This window comes from Chrysemys picta, chromosome 12, assembly GCF_011386835.1.
Source record: "Chrysemys picta bellii isolate R12L10 chromosome 12, ASM1138683v2, whole genome shotgun sequence".
Classification (NCBI taxonomy): Eukaryota; Metazoa; Chordata; order Testudines; family Emydidae; genus Chrysemys; species Chrysemys picta.
The window spans coordinates 47,653,244-47,673,385 of record NC_088802.1 but is presented as its reverse complement, the minus strand read 5'-3'; the positions used below and the strand labels follow the sequence as shown (position 1 = coordinate 47,673,385).

At 40.9% G+C, this 20,142-nt stretch overlaps 2 protein-coding genes across 3 annotated transcripts in view; both read right to left on the bottom strand.

The window, feature by feature from the left end:
* ANKFN1 (ankyrin repeat and fibronectin type III domain containing 1) overlaps positions 1-14,534 on the bottom strand; it is a 222,155-nt gene extending 207,621 nt beyond the window's left edge. Inside the window, exon 1 of the mRNA XM_065563524.1 lies at positions 14,394-14,534. The gene's annotated coding sequence lies outside the window, so the exon portion shown is untranslated. The remainder of the gene's footprint in view (positions 1-14,393) is intronic.
* Positions 14,408-20,142, bottom strand: part of PCTP (phosphatidylcholine transfer protein) — a 108,279-nt gene continuing 102,544 nt past the window's right edge. The window contains exon 6 of one of the 2 annotated variants that reach the window (XR_010591885.1): positions 14,408-14,629. The gene's annotated coding sequence lies outside the window, so the exon portion shown is untranslated. The remainder of the gene's footprint in view (positions 14,630-20,142) is intronic. The other variant, XR_010591884.1, reaches the window with a different exon arrangement.

Here is a 20,142-nt window from a genome sequence, read left to right as displayed (position 1 = left end):
ACGGAGTCTAGGTGCTGCATTATTTTACTGCTAAGCATGAGACTTAGGTTGTGAACATGAAAAAGCTGTCTGCCACCACATTCCAACATTCAGGTTAAAAGTCACATTTTCTGCTCACCTCAAAATTTCTGTACACATGATTGTTCACTGGTTGTTCTAGCAGAGTGTTCCCCCTCTCCCCCGCCCCAAACACACTCTTGAAAAAAGAGTCTTGTGGGTAAGGCACTGGACTAGAATTAAGGAGATCTAAGTCCAATTCTCAAGTCTACCACTGACTTCCTTTGTGACTTTGGGCAAATCCCATAACCTCTATGTACCTCTGTTCCTCATCTGTAAAATGGGAATAATAATATTTCGTGTCTGCCATGTTGATTTAGACTGCAAGTTCTTCATGGCAAAGACAGTCTCTTATGTGTCTAGAACAATGTGGCCATGATCTTGGCTGCAGCCTTTAAAGACTAGTGTAATACAAACAACAACATATAAGGTATAGGGTAAGGTTTCAAAAGGGCACAAGTGACTTAGGCACCTAAGTCTCAGTGACTTTCAATGAGACCTAGTCTCCTAAGTCACTTCAACACAAAAAAATATTACCCATAAGCTTTTACACTGAATATCTAAAATTTATCACCCCCAGTACTACTGAAAAATTTCCCAAAGCCAAACCTAGAAGTTTTGATAAGCTTTAATTAGGATTAAGCTGCAAACTCTCCCTTCATAATCACTGACAGGCCTTGTTATTTTGATTTTTGCTGAAGTGTAAGAACCCGTTCAGCAGATTTTCATAAATAATTTGCAGACATTTCTGAGTCCTATCACACAAAGGCTTCTAATAATAATGAAACAACCATCAATAACAAAAAAGAGATCGCAGTTGCACTTTACCAGAGCATCACTAGAATTACATATAACATTGACAGAACACTTAACATTTTGCTATTGTCGCATTGTTTAATCATTTCCTTACAAACTACTTAGTCCTCAATACTTAATCATGCAGTAATTTTGCTGTGATTTTTAAGAAGAATTGTTAGAGGGATTATGTGGACACTTTTTTTTTTTTTTGAGTAGTTGGATGGTTATGTAAAAATGTTAAAGTAGCACCTGAAACAGTGATAGTTAAACGAACTTTTCTGTTCCGTATTGGTTTTTATATTGTGCTCATCACTGCAATAACTGAGCACCTCTTTGGCGTGTTGGGTGAACAAGGCAACATTTGGAATCATTACTTCTTTCAACAACACACCAAGATTTTCGAGCTGTTGACTGGGCTAAAACCAGATGTTTGTAGTTTCTTTTGACATTGACAAAGCATCTGATTGAATTGAAAATTTGTTGGTGTTGTACAATATTATTATTGTCTAATGGGTCCATTAAGCTCTGGTCCGGCATTATTAAAATCAGTGGAGACAAGATCAGGCCCTAAATAGATAAGTTTTCCAATTGCCCACACACCTCTTTCAGAAACTTACATCAGAAACATCTCCACTTAGACAGAAGAACCCATCTTCTGCACGGTTGTCGTTTGCTGCACACCTGGCTCAAACATTCCAAGACCATATTCAAAAAATGCATGGAAACAATAAAATCCTAATAAAATGTACACCAATGTAGAGTCTATAAGAGTCTTGGAAAGTAAGACTGAAGAGCAAAGGCTCTTTCCCTCCAGCAAGAACTTCATGCATCTCAGGGGATCTGTGGGTAAATGGTGTGGAACATCCAGCACTTCTATAGGGGAAGAGGGAGGACTGTGGGTAGGTTGCCGGAAAGATGAGTACAAAACTCAAGGATTGTCTATGCACAAACTTCCAAAATCCTGTTGGCTGGGCTGCTTGGTTGGATTATATGTCCTCAGCTGTGTCTCCTCTGATTGCATGGTGCAACAGGTTAGTTTCATAACTGTGGTGCTTTATGGGAGATGTAGTCTGGCCAGGAAGCCTTACTCAGTGAGACACTAAGGGGACTCAACACTCCAAATACAACTCCCATCAGGCACTCTGGGCAGATGCCATATGATGTTGAACTAACTCAAAATATTTCAATTCAATTCAACAAACTGAAATGTTTCAATCTAGGAACGTGGAATGTCTCATTCTATTCAAAAATGTCAAAACTTTTCTGAATTGAAATTATTTCAAACTATTTGTTCAGTGAACATTTTTTGATATTTTAACTTTTTGTCCCATTCATGAGGAAAATAAATGTCAATGTCTGAGAATTCCCCAGGGGTTGAAAATGCCCATTTTTTGCTCAGCTTTAAGTTTAAACCAAAATAAGAGAGTGCCAATGCAGCCTCTTACACTAGTTAAAAAAATCAAACTTCAGACTAACTCAATGCAACTGTGCATGCAAACCAGCCCTCTGAATTTCTTCTCCTGCTGTTTCAGCATAGAAAATAATGCCAGAGCAGTGATTCTAGCCAGGCTTTGTACATTTATTAGCACTGGAAATGTATTTGAAAGGAGGTGTTTTATGCAATCATTGGGTAGATTTTCACTCCATAATAATCTGATCCACAAATTCAACACCTCGGCTGAATGATCATTTTATGTTTCTATAATCCCCTAGCTTTTTAGTGAATAACGTTAGGAGAAATGAATTTCTAATAGTGCATAGACTTTGATCTCCAATTATCAAAATGTGTTTTTAAAAAAGGCTCACGTTGGAATAGAGTCTCAGACAAAGTCCAGGAAGATTGGAAACATTCTTTATCTCCAACTGTATTGATTTCTATTATTGTGAAGTATAAAGTGGTTCTCCCTCCTTCTGCCCCTCATCAGTAGTATCCATTATTTTCTTTACCAGACAAAGAACAAATGTTCTTTGTTTGCAATAAATCTAATCACCTAACAGAAATTCGTAGCCCTTTTTTTTCTCATCTTGCAGCACTATTTAGCCTTTTAGAAAGATGTTTGCAGAGTGTTTGGACTCTGTATAATTTAAGAACCTTCTGACCAAGAGAGGAATTTAATATTATGCATATGAATAATACACATATTCATACATTGGACTCCCATAGCACCCTCCATTAAAGGATCTCAAAGAACATTACCAACCTTAATTGAGCCTCACAACACTCGTGTATGGTAGAAACGTGTATCTCCATTTTACAGTTGTGAACATGAGACTCCCAGGATAAGTGACTTGTCCATGGTAACAGAGCAAGTCTAGGACTGGTATTAAAATGTCAGAGTGACATTCTTTCAGGACTGAAAAAAATGTTTGTGACTGTTATGGATTTCTCTTTCAAGTAAGCTAGAAATCTACAAAGTCTCTAAACCTAGGCAGATGGCTGGATAATTGAAGGGGTAGGAAAGGACAGAGTCTTGTCTGCAAAAGTTCTTCAAATAAATCTTACATAAATACCCTTACATATCAGCATATGTTAGAGCAGGTTGAGGGCTGCTCTAATTTATGCCAACTGCTAATGGTCTTTATGAGACCATGGTTAAGGACCAGGGTAGAGTGGGCACACTCTGCCCCACCACCTCAAATCTCCAACAAACCCCTTTTGCCCCTTAAGTCAGGATGTGTGGGGGCAGCTGGTGTCAGAGCCAGCCCCACCACTGTACACCATCTCAGAGATCCCATATGCGGGTGGGATTCTCAGTTGGCCACTTAGGACCATGTTCTACCACTTTGTGCCTTCTGTACAGCACAGAGAGGCTGGAACAGAATCTTGGTCACACTTACTCACGTGCACACCATGGAGGGGTACCTACTCCAAAGGCTGGTTGAGTCACAATGAGAAATACACCGGAGCTTTACTTCTGATATCCTTCTTGTAGTTTCCTGGTCCAACAACTCAATAGGAGTCTTCCACTGATTTCAGCAACCAAGATCAGACTCCTGGACTCCACTATAAGACTATTTCCACTGCCATCGATCAGGCACTTTTCATGAGCACTACATTAATTTTAGATTTTAAAAGGGAGAGGGGAGGAAAGCCCAGTGTATTAATTGTGTCCTTCAGGCTTTATTTTATCCTGGCTAATTTAAATATTGGTTAACACCATCACAAAACACTTGCTAGAGTACAATGTACCAGAGCTCCATGCTGCTGCACGCTGCCTTTTAATGTGAAACAGACTCTGAAATGCAATGGCTAAGTTACCCTTTTCAAAGATACACTCATGACTAATGAGTCTTTGATCAGTTTTTACTGTTTGACAGCTCTGAATAGAAGAGTGCTCCACAGATTGAATAATGAATATCTATTCGATCTCAATTCAAGCAACGGTTAAACCTTTCCCCGTCTTGGAGATTCATAACTATGACAAGCATAATAATATCTCCACACTTAGAAACTATATTCTCATATGGCAAACACTCATTTTGGGTGATCCTTCATAACAAGGGGCTTTGCTAATGTTTATCTCTTTCCCACTAGTATTTTATTTCACCCTTTTTGGTTTTGACCCTTTGGAAGGAGCAAAAACCTGATATTTTGCCAATAACAGGTTCGGTTTCATCAGCGGAGATCATTTTATTTTAAAATCACTGTGAAGGCAGAAATGTAATGTGTTCTAATTAGAGCCGAGCGAATAATTGATTTTTTGGGCTGAGGGCTGAACCAAAGAATTTGAAAAAAAAATTGCTTTATTTCAAAGAGAAACTGATTTTTTTGCTTGTTTTTCCTTGACAAAATGGAAAATGGGAAAAATTTTATTCGGATCTAAACAAAACTGTTGTTTCAACTTGACATTTTCTAAACAGTTCATTTTGACATTTCTGAAAATTTTGGTTTTAGGGTTTTTTTTGGCTAAAACTGTTCACCGAATTCGACCTGGATTCACTGTTTTGGCTACCTGAAAACTAAATTTTTCAGCAAATTTACTATTTGCCCACAAATTTTCACCCAATTCTAGTTCTAATATTACTTCAACCGCTCACCGTTTCTCCTTTAAGATAAAAATATAGTCAGAAACAGTTAAAAGCTAAAGTCCTGAAACATTGCTGCTACGTTCCTGGCAAAACAACCAATAATGGAATGTTCCTTTGTTTTTCCCTATGGTCCTGCCCACAGTAGGACATGATTCTGAGAACAGTTCAAGCTGTATTTGTGGGCCGGGATAAAACATGTTCAGCAATGGTCCAGAAACCATTGTCAATATCTGCTCATAGATACAGATCCTGATTCCATCTCATTAGTGCTGCTTTGACATGGGTTCTCCCCATCCTGTGGTTATGTAGGCAGGAAGGAGAGGAACAGGAGTGAAGCCTAGGGGAGCTGCTGTAACCAGAGCCACCACCCTCCTATCCCCTCCCTCCAAAGCAGGTTTGGCACTGAGCACAGATCAGCTAAACTCAGGGGTCTGGCACTTAGTGTAGACAAGGCCAGAATCCATAGTTAGAAGATGTCGGCACCGGGCACATTTGCCTCAAAATTTCCCACTGGCACAGCTGTGCAATTCCACCAGTGATGACACCAGTGCGTCTTAACACAGAAAGCGTTCACCGCTGATTTAAGCTTTGTTGTCTAACACTGCTCAGAGTACTTGTGGCACCTTAGAGACTAACAAATTTATTAGAGCATAAGCTTTCGTGGACTACAGCCCACTTCTTCGGATGCAGTCCACGAAAGCTTATGCTCTAATAAATTTGTTAGTCTCTAAGGTGCCACAAGTACTCCTGTTCTTCTTTTTGCGGATACAGAACAGGAGTACTTGTGGCACCTTAGAGACTAACAAATTTATTAGAGCATAAGCTTTCGTGGACTGCATCCGAAGAAGTGGGCTGTAGTCCACGAAAGCTTATGCTCTAATAAAGCTGCTACTCTGAAACTGCTCAGAGTAGATCTACAAGATATGGTGCTGAAAACTCTGCCCACCACCAGTACCTTGTGTACACGAGTGGTCCCACTGTTGCTATCACACATGGAACTGCACTGCTGGTAGCAGAGGTGGGAAATTTTAGCAAGAATTTCCTAGCATAAACAAGCTTGGGGAAGGCTCTCTTTGCACATAAGGACTAGAAACGTATGGGGTCTCACAGAGTTCATTGGAGTTGGACTGGTGCAATGCAAAAGAGAATCAGGAACAACTAAAAAAAAATAAAACAAAGCTTAGATTCTTGAGCACAACAATGTATCAAATTAAAAAAGGACTGCTTATTATGCCACTGCACAATCACATTATACTTAGGAACCTGCTTATATTTACTATACACATCTGAAAATGACGCTTGGAATTAACCCCCCAAAACATTTATAAAATTGTTTGCTTAAAGCCAGTTCTGCGGTCCCTACATTTTCATCGTGCAGCTACAATGATATGTAGCACAAAAGGAAATTGTAGGCGGCACAGTGTCTCTTCAGCTAGCTCACCGGTGAGCTTCCACTGTGATTTTTTCAGAGTTGAAGACGATAGTGGGTTCACTGCTGAAGTTACAAATACATTCAACTGCCGCAGAGTGGATGCATAAGATATAATCAAAGGCTTGAAAGCAGTGTCTTAATCACGAAGCTCTCCCCCCTGGTCTATTAAACAAATAACAATCAGACCCAGTAGGTAGTTTGAAAGCATGCTCTATAATTCTGTTTAAGACTGTATGGAAGAGGAACAAATAGGAATTTATAACTGGAAAGAACCAGCTGTAGTTTAACTGGGCTGGGCCAGTAGGTCAGTAAATTTTAGGTACATTCCAGAATCTTTGAAAATCCTAAATCTTACCGATATGCAGCAAAGAAGTGCAGCAGAAAGACAGATGCACAAACTGGCTATTAAGATGTACTTTGCATAGAAATGTAAATTCTCAGGACCAAATTCTCTGTTGCTGAAAATCTACGCATCTTCACTGAAATCATTGGAGCTACACCAGTTTAAACTAGCTGAGGATCTGGCCCAAAACATGGCATTCCGCTATTAAATAATTTTCCCCGCTGTCCCGTCCCCCAAAAAATCCTCCCCAGTTTATTGGGTGCACATCAGCTTTCATCTATACTGTTCATCCCCAAGTTCCAAAATAACAGTTTTAGAATTGTGCAGAGCTGGCCAGAAACTGAAATTCCTGCTCTGTGGGAAATTGTGAAATTATAAAAATAATGTTCTAAAATGGAACAATACAAAACCATTTCCCAAGGAATGGGGATGCCAAAATTTTGTTTGGAAAAGTTGACACATTTGGTTTCAACCATTGTAAAATATTCCCAAGGTTCCCTGGGCTGCCCAGAACCCTGTCAGCCCACCAAGTAGAGAGCAGCAAAGTCCAGAGGCACTCTGCAGGTTTGGGTGCCCCAAAGCCGGAAATCCTGGAAGTCCAGGTTCCAGAGCAGCCCGTCTGGTGGGCTGCCCCAGAGCCAACAGTATGGACGCTATAGAGAGTGCTGAGGAGCTGGGAGCATGGGATACCTAGCAGCCCCCCAGGAAGGCTGATGAGGAGCTGGGTGGGCAAGCTGTAAGGAAACCAGGCCTGGAAACACGCCTGCCTAGTTTCCATCAGAATTTCATCAAAATCAACACATTCCCGCAGAACATTTTGGTTTGGACGAATTGGCACATTCCATTGGATAATTGTTCCACCCAGCTCTAATCTTGTGGCGAAGGCCCTAGGAGAAATAGTTGTCAGAAGAGAAACTATTATAGACATCCTGGGGCACATCTAATGGAGCTACATTGATTTACACCATCTTGGGGTCTGGCCCCTGAGTGAATCTGGGGTGATTACAGATGGCAGCTCCCCTACCTAACAGAGATATGGTTAAACTCAGTTCATTAGGGTTTGTAAGGCACTTTGAGATCACGGGACAGAAGGTGTGAAATATCAAATGATACAAATTACAGGCGTCCTTTGCAAGGACTACAAATAAGTGACTGCACTGTACTAAGATAAGCATACAGACCTCATTTAATCGGTCTTTCTGTCCCTAATTCTTCTTTCCCCACAGCCGCTAAAATTCAGTATTTTCCTCTGGTCTCTGCTCACTAAGAGGATGCAGATTCCTTGACTAAAAGCCAGGCTGCTCCGCAGTGGTGACTTCATGAGTAACACGGAGGTGGGATCTGACCAGGTTTGGGCCCTTTTGTTTCATTCCTTCAGCTGGCTAGAATTTGCTTTAGAAGGTGGCCTGTAAAGGGACAATTCCACTTCCAAGGAATGTTTTGGCTCTCCAAGGAATTTGCTGGATTTCAAAGGGGACAAATTCACTCCCATCATAAGCAAATAGAGCTCTGTGGGCTCAGTCCTCTGAGGACCTGAGTTTGTGCTCAGCACAGCTGAGGGAAAACGGGCTGAGCCAAGGACCCTCATTTCCATTCTTCTAATCCTGGGCCAGCCAGGAACTGAAGTGGCACCACCTCATTTAATGCAGCCCAAGTGCTTCCTGCAAAGGCAGTAAGGACCTGCTGAGCCAACCAAGGATCAGGCCCCGAATACACCATCAAAGGAGCTGAGGCATGGAGTGGGGGGATATGAAATGGTTGCACCCGATATGTGCCATCTGATGATTCCTCTGTGTCAGGGGAATAGCTGGTTGTCTCTTTAGGCCAACTTACTTGTTGCTTTGCATTGCTTAGTCAATACAAAGTGGATGGAGCAGGGTCAAGTAATTCATCCACTGAGTTCTATGAAAAGGCACTCACTTATGCCAGTGATGGTGCATTGACTTTAGTAGTAGAGCTGAATGGACAATTGATTTTTCAGTTCAGAGGCTGAACCAAAAAATCAAAATCATTTCGGAGCAAACAGAACATTTCATCTGATCCAAAACACATGTTGGTTAGTTTCAGTGGGTTTTTTTAACCTTTTTTTTTTTAATCTAGCTAAATTTCTAAAGGAAACATTCTTTTGACATGAAGTCAAAACATTTCATTTTTAAAATGATAAAATGAAACATTTTGACTTAAAAAATCCTCCATTTTTTTTGGCTGAAACTATTTGCCGAATTCAACTCAAATTCGCAAATAGTTTCAGTTGACCCTGAACTGCATTTTTTAGAGAATAAACAATTTGTCCAAAAAGTCACTCGATTTTATACAGTAGGGATGCACACAAAAGCACTTACATATACACAAAAGCACTTACACCAGAAGTGAATTTATCCCCGGAAAGCAGGATGATTCCATGACCCCTTGTAACTTATTTTACAAAGAGCTGCAATCCATGAAAGCTTTCATGTTCTATAGTTTTATTAAAAGATGAAGATTTCCATCTCTTCATTTAGAGTAAACCAGATCTCCTCACCCCCTTCCGTTCTCACAGGGTTATTCACTATCTGCCTGAAATATAAACTCATCTAATAGCTGAGAAATTACTAACCCTGTGGTCCTACAGAGTTGCTGATTCTTTAGAAAATTTACTGCCAAGTAATTTTCCTTAGTGCAGGCTCTTAATCTGATCTTCTACTTGAACTGTTATGGAAAATACAGAATTTCTCATTATAAATATAGCAATTAATTGTAATTAATTCACTCAAAGTTAAATCTTTGCTTTAATCATCTTAGACAATGACTAGAGGGAAGAAGACTCTGGCCTGACTTTTGCATATATAGCAGAGATTGACTAAAGGAGATGTGGGGAAACTCTGTCTCTCTGGATGCCCACATTCTAGGGACTGAATAAGTAGGTAGGTAGATATATAGGATTACAGATAGATAGTCTTATAGTTAAGGGACTGGCTTGGGTCTCAGGATACCTGGGTCAATTCCTGGTTGCTACAGACTTCCCTTGTGACCTTAGGCAATTTGCTGAATATCTGCATGCCTCAGTTCCTCCTCTGTAAAAGGGGACTATCAATTCTTCCTTCCTCCCACCCTTTTTTTTTATTGTCTCTTGTAAATTCTTCAAGGTAAGGATTATCCTTTACTGTGTGTCTGTACAGAACCTAGCACAATAGGGCCTCAACCCTGTTTGGTGCTACCATAATACAAATATATAACAACAATAATATCCCATAGACAGTCACCTAATCACAGATGCTTTGGAATAGGTTGGTGCAAAACACCCTTTGTCAATATTTCCAAGAAAGAAGTTTTGCCCACTGAAGATCAACAAAACACTCTGATATACAGATTTTCTGGGGCCACCATGCCTTGCCATAAGGACATTCTCTTGGATACCAATGGAATTTTCCAGGTGCACCTGCTCCAAGCCCACTTGGGTCTCCAGATAACATCTACAATCCTACTTTTCTGCTGCAGTTAAGAACACACTAAGATCAGAAATTTTTACTGCAAGAGCCATGATACCACTAAGCTTTTGGTCTGGGATGAGGTAACTTTGTAACCATATGATCACTAGCCATGTTGCTTTCCAGCAATTGTGTCCATAATATAGCAGTGGTGCTCGCTATCACTACAGATGGACCTGAGCTGCAACATTGAATTCCCACGGAGTTGGTGGGAGGGTGGGGGAGGAGGTTTCAGAACTAGCATTTTGGTTAACCCTATTATGAAGAAATGGGCCATTTATTAAATTTTGAGTCTTTTTCCTTCCTCCAAAAACTTATGGGGAGTTTAGATTTAGAGTCTTGGCTTATACTCATTTTTAATACTACTTTGCCCTCCTATTGAGTCTTCCATTCAATAACCTCAATGCATCAATGCAACCTCCAGCCCCCCTTCGATGGATACATAGAGCTGAACTCATCCATCCATGCAGCAGCCACTTCTGAAGTAGAATACAGCATCAGGGCCCAGCAACAGTGGACAACAGGTTTAGGATGGGACATGAAGGAGACTTCCACATCCATTGAAACTGCAGGAGGAATTTACGTACACATAACGTAAGTACCTAATCTGGAATTTGGTCAGGACACCAGGGCTATTAAAAGAGACATGGGAGCTTTAATGACCCGAAATAGAACTAGAGCTGGTCAGAAAAACTTCAATGGAGCCATATCCTGTCATAACATGCAGTTTAATAGAAATCTAAATGCTTTGTGAAATCAGGTAGTTTTTGCCAGATTTTCTCTGAGGAAAAAACTCAGAGTAAACAAAGTTCTGAAGATCTCAAAACAACTTGTTTCGACATTTTCAGAATGAAACATTTCAATCTGAAACAACTATGTTTTGATTTTTAAAAATGCATATGATATATTATACTATAATACAGCACAATTTAAAAAGCCAAAATCTAAACAAAATGTTTTGATTTTGTCAACCTGTTTCCATTGTGGAGAATTTCAATATTTTGGGGGGTTGTTCCAATTCAGATCAACGCCAGATTTCGGAATCTCGAAATCCTCCGCAGTATTTCTGTCCTCCGCTGAAGCTCTAATCAGGACTGTCGTTTTATATCTCGTGTAAAAGATGGCACATCCAGAAGCACAATGTTCCCTTGTCCATTGCTAGGGACATGGAGTAAACACTGACGCAAGAGAGAAGAGTATCACCTACTGAATCCCCAACCCCATTGCTGCAGTATACATGTGTTTCTTCATAGTCTCCCATCCAAGCATTGATCATGCTTACTTAACATGCTGGATCTGATAGCATCTCTAGATAAAGGAGGATTAGCATTAAAAACTAAATCATCATGCATTCAAGGCCAAACATGCTTTGGATGTGATAGACTGTAGGTTTTTTGCCCATGATCCATTTGCAGAACTCCCGGTGCACAGATCAAAGACTGCACATAGCCCTTTATTTGTGAAATAGCAGAAGAATATAAATAAGAAGAATATTGAAGACGGGGTGGGGGAAAGAAAAACATGCATGGTTCTGAGTCTTGAAGACAGAGTAATTATTCTATTCAATTATGCATTCAATCCTATCTAACTGTCATTAGCAATGTGTTCTTTTTTGATAAATATACAGCCCAGCACAAAACTTCCAATGTGTTTCTTAATTATCCACCATCCTACCAAATGCAATTAGTAACTCCCCACTAAAATGTAGCAAATGGGTTAATGACTATTTGAAGCTAATGAACATTGTTACGAAAATTATTAACTTGAGGCAATGAAAAACTGTTTTCAGAATTTTCTCAGAAGTGCTGAACAGTAATATTGAATACAGTGTATAATCCTAACAGCTACATTCTCAAATCTTAACGTAGGGTTTGGCTGTATTGACATCAGAGGGAACCATGAAACTAAAAGTCTTGGACAATACTTGGAAAATTAGTGGTTACAGAAGTGGTGGGCAAAAGCATTCCATAGAGACGTTTTTATTGATGGAACACTGGATTTTCAGTTAAGCAAAAATTGATGTGGTAAACATTTGCTTTCCTTAAATATTTTATTTTTTTGTGTGGGAAAAGTGAAAATCTCCATCTAAAAGGCAATTTTCAGTCTGTTTTTGGCCTGTTTTTGGCAGTTTTAGGCCTAAATGTTTTTGGATGCCAAAAACTGAGCTGGTTTTCAAGGGGAGGGAAATATTTTCCAAACCGCTCTAGGCACAAGCTCTCTTCTTTAAAACTTCCTATTCAACCAACTTAAAAGTGCAGATTGCCCTTGTGAAGGTCTTGGGCCAGGGCCTTTTCTTAATATTTCCCAGTGTTGCGCCTTCTGGTGCAGCTTTACTAGTGGTAACAAAAGTGAGATCTCTAGTGCACAAAGCAAATCTTGTGTTTTAATCAACATGGTCAACATGGTCAAAAGTGCCTAAATCCCATTTTGAAAAGTGTCTAAGACACCTAAGTCCCATTGACTTTCAATGAGACCTAGGCTCCCAAGTGTCGAAGACACTTCTGAAAATGGGACATCGACTCCGAAGTCATTGAGGTACTTTTGAAAATTGTACCCCATGTCTTGTAAACCTGCTGTGAACAGGGTTAGAGGACATGGTAGTTGAAATGCCAGTGTCCAGTCTACACCAGTACTCTGATCATTGCTATCATCAGTAGAGTTGCATGAGTGGGAAATGTTAAGTTTGTAGACATGGCCTTGGAGACTGTGGTTCCCTTTAAACTTAGGACCTGTGGGCAGTGGCACAGAAAGCTTACCCCCTCACTGATCAAACAATATAGCATTGCCTTATTCTGCAGTGGCCACTTAGAGTGAATGGACTATATAAATCTCCATAACTACCCAGCCCTTAATGTTTCTGCTAACAGAGGGTGACCATTATGATGCCAGTTGTGATGAACAGCTCTCCACTAGGAACTGGACTGAGGCCATCAATTCATTTCACAACACTCACAACACTGGGACCATCTTAATTCAAGGGACTGAGTTCCTATCCCAGTGTGCAGTGGTCTCAGTATCAGATTTGGGATGAATTCTCTGGGGACATTCTTTATTTTACCAAAGTCCTGGTCAGGATCTAGAGGCAGTATCCCCAAGTCACCATTAAAAAACATCAATATCGTGTTTCACCTGCTGTACATTGAGAACATACAGGCAGGTAACTCATGCTATTTCCAAGGCATTCATTTGAATTCTACATGAATGCACAGGGCAAGCTTTCCACTGCATGAGCAGGCTCCATGAGAATACTGTTCTATGAATCACTGTATTTCCCTACAGCAAAATACAGGCAAACGCTTCAATAGTAAATGAACTCAGGCTACATGATTCCGCCGTTCTTTCTTACAACATCCACACCAATTTCTGAAACATGCCAAGATCCAAGTGGACACAGTACAGCCGTCAATACGGCTCCCTGTAATTACCGCACAGAGTGGCAGTGCTGCACAAGAGCTTGAAAGAATGCACCGCTAATATCGCTTGCAAAACCTAAGCGGAGACATCTATTAGATTTGTGGTGATAATTTCTTTGGGTCTGGTCCTGTGGAGTAGCTTCATCTCCTACCTTTCAGGACTGAGCCCATAATGCCCATGTGTCGATCTATAAAGTCATTAATGCTCAAACTTTCAGGAAGTGCAAACCCACATTCACCCTCTTTTACCCCTCCCTGCCCACCCCCTCAAAAACCAACCGAAACAAAAATGGTCCATAACACTCTAAATTCAGTCTCAGGTGTGCCATAAAAACAGGTATATTTGCTCCATGCTGCCAGTTTCCTCTTAGCTGCATTCGCACCGATATTAAAGGAAATTAACCCATACTTCCATAGATTGACAGTTGCTGAGAACAGTGAAGATGTCGCTAACCTTACAGACAGGCACAATGAATAAGAGCCTCCCTGAAGGCTGCACTTATTTGTCTTTGGGTTGCATGAAAATCAATTGATCCAAAATCCTTTACAAACACCTTGCTAATAGGCACCTGTGTAATCAATATGTTTGTAGACACCTGTCAGGCAAAATGACAGGGAATTTTCTGCCCCTGCAAAGATTTTAAAATCCATTCTTTGTACAGTTTCATCCACATAATTAGAGAATAGATAAGAAGACATATGCCTAACACTTCACATTTGATTAACATTATTTAGGGAAATGCAAGTTTTGCTCTTCCTCTCTGCGTTTATTTCTAGATGAGGTTTCCACCTCCCAGTCTCCTCATCTTAAAAGGAAAACAAACCAGATTTAAAAATCATTAAAGGATACTCACATGCAGTGGCTTCAGCTTGTCTTTCCCTCTTGCCAGTCTACTCAGTGGTTTTTGCTTCTGGTACTCTTTGGGCTTCAGCTGAAACAAACCTTCTTCGACAGAAATGCTTTTCCTCCAGGCTGCTTTGTCTGAGATTCCCAGATGAACGCAGCCTCTTATGTCATTATTGGAGTTCTGTTGCTCCCCTAAAGCAGGCAAAGCTTTGGTTCTGTCATCTTCCACTTGCTGAGCTTCTGCTGGAAGAAACAATACACAAGAAACTGACAACTGATAGCATCTGATTACCCCAGGGACAGCAACCTGAGATGAAGAGGTAACACATTAGATGGCAGCAGTACGGCACAGTGTATCATCTGTCTCCCAGTGGCATTTTGAACCCTGGAAAGTCTACAAAGTATTATTTATGAACTTGAGAGTGTGAGAGTAAATCCAGGTAAAACGATGATGGTTTTATACAGTCAATAGCAATACACTGGCATTAAAACCTAGATTTTTTTAAATACAGTAAATATCTTAATGAGACAACCCTCCCTTCCTTTGGTAGTAACCACAGAAAATGCTAAGGTAACCTTGATAGCTGAAGTGTCCTGCTTGAAGCTTGAAAAGCTTAATTACAGCACCTATATTAGCTCTATCGACTGTCTTGAAGCCAGTTGTATGGTGTTAATAACAATGTTACACGGCCACTGAGCCGATTTAGGGTCTTAACAAAAGTCAAGTATCATATAGCAAATAAATTTCTAAGTCAGCATGTAAAAATTAAGGGCCGAATCCTTAGCTCCCATCAGTTGGTATAGCTCTATGACTTCAACAGAGCTACACAATTTGCACCAGCTCAGGATCTGGCCCTAATATTTCTTTACTCATTACTGAATTGCAACCGCTTCTGGGGTGAAACAAATGTACTGTTTAACAGCACACAGGAAAGCCAGCCAGCACGTTAAGGTTAGGAAATGAAAAGTATTTTGTTCCATTTGGAAATACAAGGGGACTTCAAATGGGCAGAATTTAATGTCACAATGTTGTACTATGCACCAAGAGCCCAACGCCAACAGAAATCCCCCCCCCCCCCCGCAAATTGTTTTGAACAAAAATAGTTGTCTTTTTATCAAAAAGGCAGAAATAGAGACATTTTGTCCATGCTTAGCAATTGAAAATGTTCAGTTGGGGGGGGGGGGGTTTATTTGAAACCCCCCGATTTTTTTTTAATGAAACCCCAAAGTGTTTTGGGTATTTTTGGAAATTTTCCATGGGAAAAAATAATTTCTCTGCCAGCTCTAGCCAGTCAGGACTTTTGTTTTGCCCCGTGTCCAAAAGACATTTCTTCCCATTCCAAAGTGCCCCTTAACACCAGGCACAGACCTTGGTTCAACACTGATTAAATGGGAAGAAAGCTACCTACTCTTCTTCCTGCAGCATCTGGGTACTCCCGAGACATCTCCCATGTAAACGCTGACCTATCTCAAGCCTGCTTAGTGTGAGAGAGCTGACGAGAGTACAACCCTCACTGTGCTACCATCTCCACAGTTGGAAATAGGAATATTGTGAAAATCTGTCATGCATGGAATTGAACATTATTATTTCATGGGGTCTTATTTGTGAAGTTGATGGTACATGTAACAATAATGCCATCATCTGAATGTATATAACTCTTTCTACACCAGTGATGCTGGGACTAGCAACGTTTTCAAAAGATGAATAAAATTCTTACGAACCTGTGCAAGCTGTGAGCTGCAAAATAAAGAGAACTATGACAGAAACAAAGGGGACACATCATTCGGATCCAACCTAAACCGTGGCTTTTTCTGCAGAAGGATCTCATATCTGAACAACAGATTTCACTAACAGGATGTTCAGTAACCAGGAGCATGGTCTTCAGAGATCTGACGCTTCAGGGCAGAAGGCATTTATCCATAGAGTTAAGTGAATGCCAGTTAAAATGACAGCAGTAGCACATCATCCTGGAACTAGAGTATTAAGTCTAAAATATAAATATCACCCAAGCTTGTGGTAAGTGTGGTAACTGCTTATTATACACTGGCCAAGTCAGATATAGGTACATGTCAGCTATGTTCATTAGAAATGTCCCAAACCCGCTACTTTAATTCACTGATTTGGATCAGTGCATTTATCTACTGGGAAATTTTGAATTATAGTTGTGAACTCCTGGAAAAATAAAAGTTGCTACATTTCTAAATGATAATATGGAGAAAATAAGTGGTTTTAGACAGTCTTTATCTTAAATATTACCCTATTCTACAGTAATATGCCAAAGTGACATTCGTCCCATGCAAAGGGGTAAACAGCATCCTGTGCTGGGGGTAACTGCAAGATGAGATGTCATCACGCACAAAACCGTGTTCAGCTTTTCAGATGATCCAGTCAAATTACACAATCACACCATTCAAACAGTCTAAACTCCCTGGAATCCAAGAAGCATACCTAGATTTAGATACACCAAGAGGAAGGAAAAGAAATATTTTCAGTACATAGGATAATTCTATAAATGGCTTGATTCTTAAAAAAACAATTCTATTTTTTTTTACTCATCCTAAAAGAAAAACAAAAATGTGTAGGGACAAAATGATCTCCCATCCATGCAGTAATCCACATGTTCAGTTTGAATTATTTTCTTTCTTTCCCTTTACCTCCTTTTGTGCCCCCCACCACCACACAGCAGCAATAAGATACTGCCATATGATACAGCCATCCATTCCCTCCTCCTCAATTCATATACTGCATCTCATAGGGCCTATGGCTTGTGTTATGCAGCCGGTCAGCAGATTACATAACCATAATGGTCCCTTTTGGCCTTAAAATCTATGAAAAATAGAAACACTAAAGATCTCCTACGGATATCAACACTGACTATGGCATAGGAACGTACAGATGTTGTGCAATATCAGGGGGATATGAGAAGAGAATTATTGCCTGAATTACAAAGAACTGAAGCACTACTGTTTGCTTAAACAGAGCTTTCCATTTACTTCAATGGGCTTTGCATCAGACCCCAAGTATCTGGAGTGACACTATATGAATGTATTCTTTAGATTCTCTCTCTTTCACTTATTTATCCCTGATGGAATATGTATTCCTGAAAAAAAGTTTTGTTTGAAACTACAGAGGCAGATCATCTGTCACTATTTCTTACAGTTACATAAACTTATCCCTAAAAATACACCTTATACGATCCTACCATCCCCTTCCATTCTTCCCCCTCCCCGATGAAAGGAATGGAAAACCTACTGCTGAAATGCAGTGTTCTCGGGAATGGAGTATGATACACACTTAACAGCACCCTTTCTTGGCAGCTTAGGGCAGGAAGCATGTAACCTCTCTAAATGACAGTAGAAGGGAAATGTATTTAAGGACCATGATTTATTTCCCCATATTGGGATTTGGTTATCGGAGATCTCTCAACAGCACTTGATAAAATCAGATGGTGATTTAAATGCAGTCAAAGAGTTCTGATTTTCTGTACCTGTCCTTTGGACGATGTGGCGTGTCAGAATATTGAAATTCGTTTATTAGGGAGATAAAACAATCACTTAAAGGATGATGGAAATCACATAACACTATAGCTGCATTTTAAATCATTGCACTTTTAAGAGAAGATGTCTATGACATTTATCTTTACAATAGAAAGGGGTGCTGAAATTCTAGAAATTATGAAGCACACAATTCACGGCACCACAGGTTTGGATTCATTCTGGAAGCTTAACAGTTACCTGTAAGTCTTTGAGGAAAACAGTGGGTGCAGGTTACCATGTACTTGCAAAAATGAAGCTGCATCAAAAGGATTGCTTGGACAAAGCACATTTGCTGAGTGAGGGCACTAGTGAGGGAAATAAATTATGGGAATTGTTCCTGAGAATGTCAAGGCCCAGCTGTTACAGCAGAGTTCAAGCCCAATGAAAATCGAAATACAGCTGACCAGCCAGCATGTGGCTCCTAAAGTAAAAGGGAATAAAGCAGGGAGTCGAAGATTTCAGGTTGCACAACATAATTTGTGCTTCTAGCCCTTAAAGTCCAATCACTTTATTTATCCCCCCTGGCTTTCTCCTGGATTTTCTGTGTTAACATTACACTTGTTAGCAAAAGTTTTCACTTTAATAATGCAGCCATGCGAGCCGGTCTGGATAATGGGGGCAGACTAATCCTTTAGGTGAGGGGAGGAGGATCTTGTGGTTAAAGCCTAGGACTAGGACACAGGAAATCTATTTACTTGTTCGTCCCTATTACTATAGTATCTGAGAACCTCACAAACCTTCAAAAGCAAGTGCAATGTATTTTTTAAACAGCTGCTAATAGTAAATTTATACATCTCTTCCAAATTTCCATATACCTTCTTCCTGTCAGAGACTGGGATGTGGGCAGTCATGCCTAGTGGTTGGAGCAGGAATTGTCGGCCAGGAATAGGAGCTCAGGCTCTGAGTCAGAGTCTGAGGCCAGGTACCAGACCAAGAGCCAGAAATCAGGAGTCAAAGGTCAGAGCCGGGCTACCTAGAGCGAGGCAAGGCAGGGGCAAGGCAAGGTTCATGGCAAGGCGCAGAACGTGCAGGCGTAGGAGTATCACAGCTGTGGGTGAATGCTTTGAGCAGCCACTGAAATGCTTCTGCTGCTGGGCGTCAGAGCTGGTTTGCTGACTCTTCCCACTGATCAGGCAGCTTCCTACAGGCCAGCTGCGCTTGTTAGATTGCACAGAGATTCGCTGTGCTGCAATCCCTGATTTCTGACAGTACCCCCCCATTGTCCCCCCACAAGGGTGCTGCATAGGGTCTTCATGGCCCTGTTTCTCGGGCCCGATGAAACTCTTGTAATAGATGTACTCTACCAGTTCCTAAGACCGCTCTTCCAGACTGTAGCCTTCACAATCGACCAGGTACTGGAGCCTTTCCCTAATTTGCTGAGAGTCAAGGATTTGGTGGACCATGTAGTCCTTCTGTCCACAGCTTGTTACAGGTGGCAGTGGCGGGTTGGAGCAGTTTGGATATGAGTTCTCGGTGTAGGGATTTAAAAGCAAGATGCGAGAGACAGGATGGATCCTCAAGGATTCAGGTAGCTGTAATCTGAAGGCCACTGGGTTTACCTGTTCTATAAACTTGAAGGGGCCCAGGTATTGTCAGTCTTGTTTACCAGATGGGTGTCATGATTTAAAGTTCTGTGCAGAAGGCCACGCTTTGCCCCCTACACCAGACTGGGGGTAGCCTGGTGGTCTTGATCTGCATGATGTTTGTAGGCTTCTCTGGCAAACTGTGATTGTTGCTTGAGCAACCAGTACAGGTGGGAGTCTAAATCAGTGGTGGCCAGTATTAGGAAAACCACGGGTAAGTCTGTGGGTGGAAGCAGGGATGAATGCCAAAGTTTGCAAAGAATGGGCTTTGTTGGGTAACCCATGGAAGTGGGAGACATTTTCCAAGAAGAGCCAAGCCATCTGCTGTGTGGTAGGAGCCGTATGGCTCAGGATGAAGTGCGCCATCTTTAGTAGGATGTCAACGGCTAACAGGGTTACCAAGTGTCCCTCTAACCATGGCAGTTCTACAGTGAAGTTCACTGATATAGTAAACCAAGGCCATGGAAGTGTGGATGGAGACTGGAGTAGGCCTAGGGGTTTTGATCATGAGTCCTTGGTCCAGGTGCAGAAGTTGCAGGACCTGATCTAATCCTTGATGTAAGCTGAGAGGACTGGCCACCAGAAGTTCCTCAAGACCAGATTCCAGGTCTTCAAATGGCCAGAATGGCCCACAAG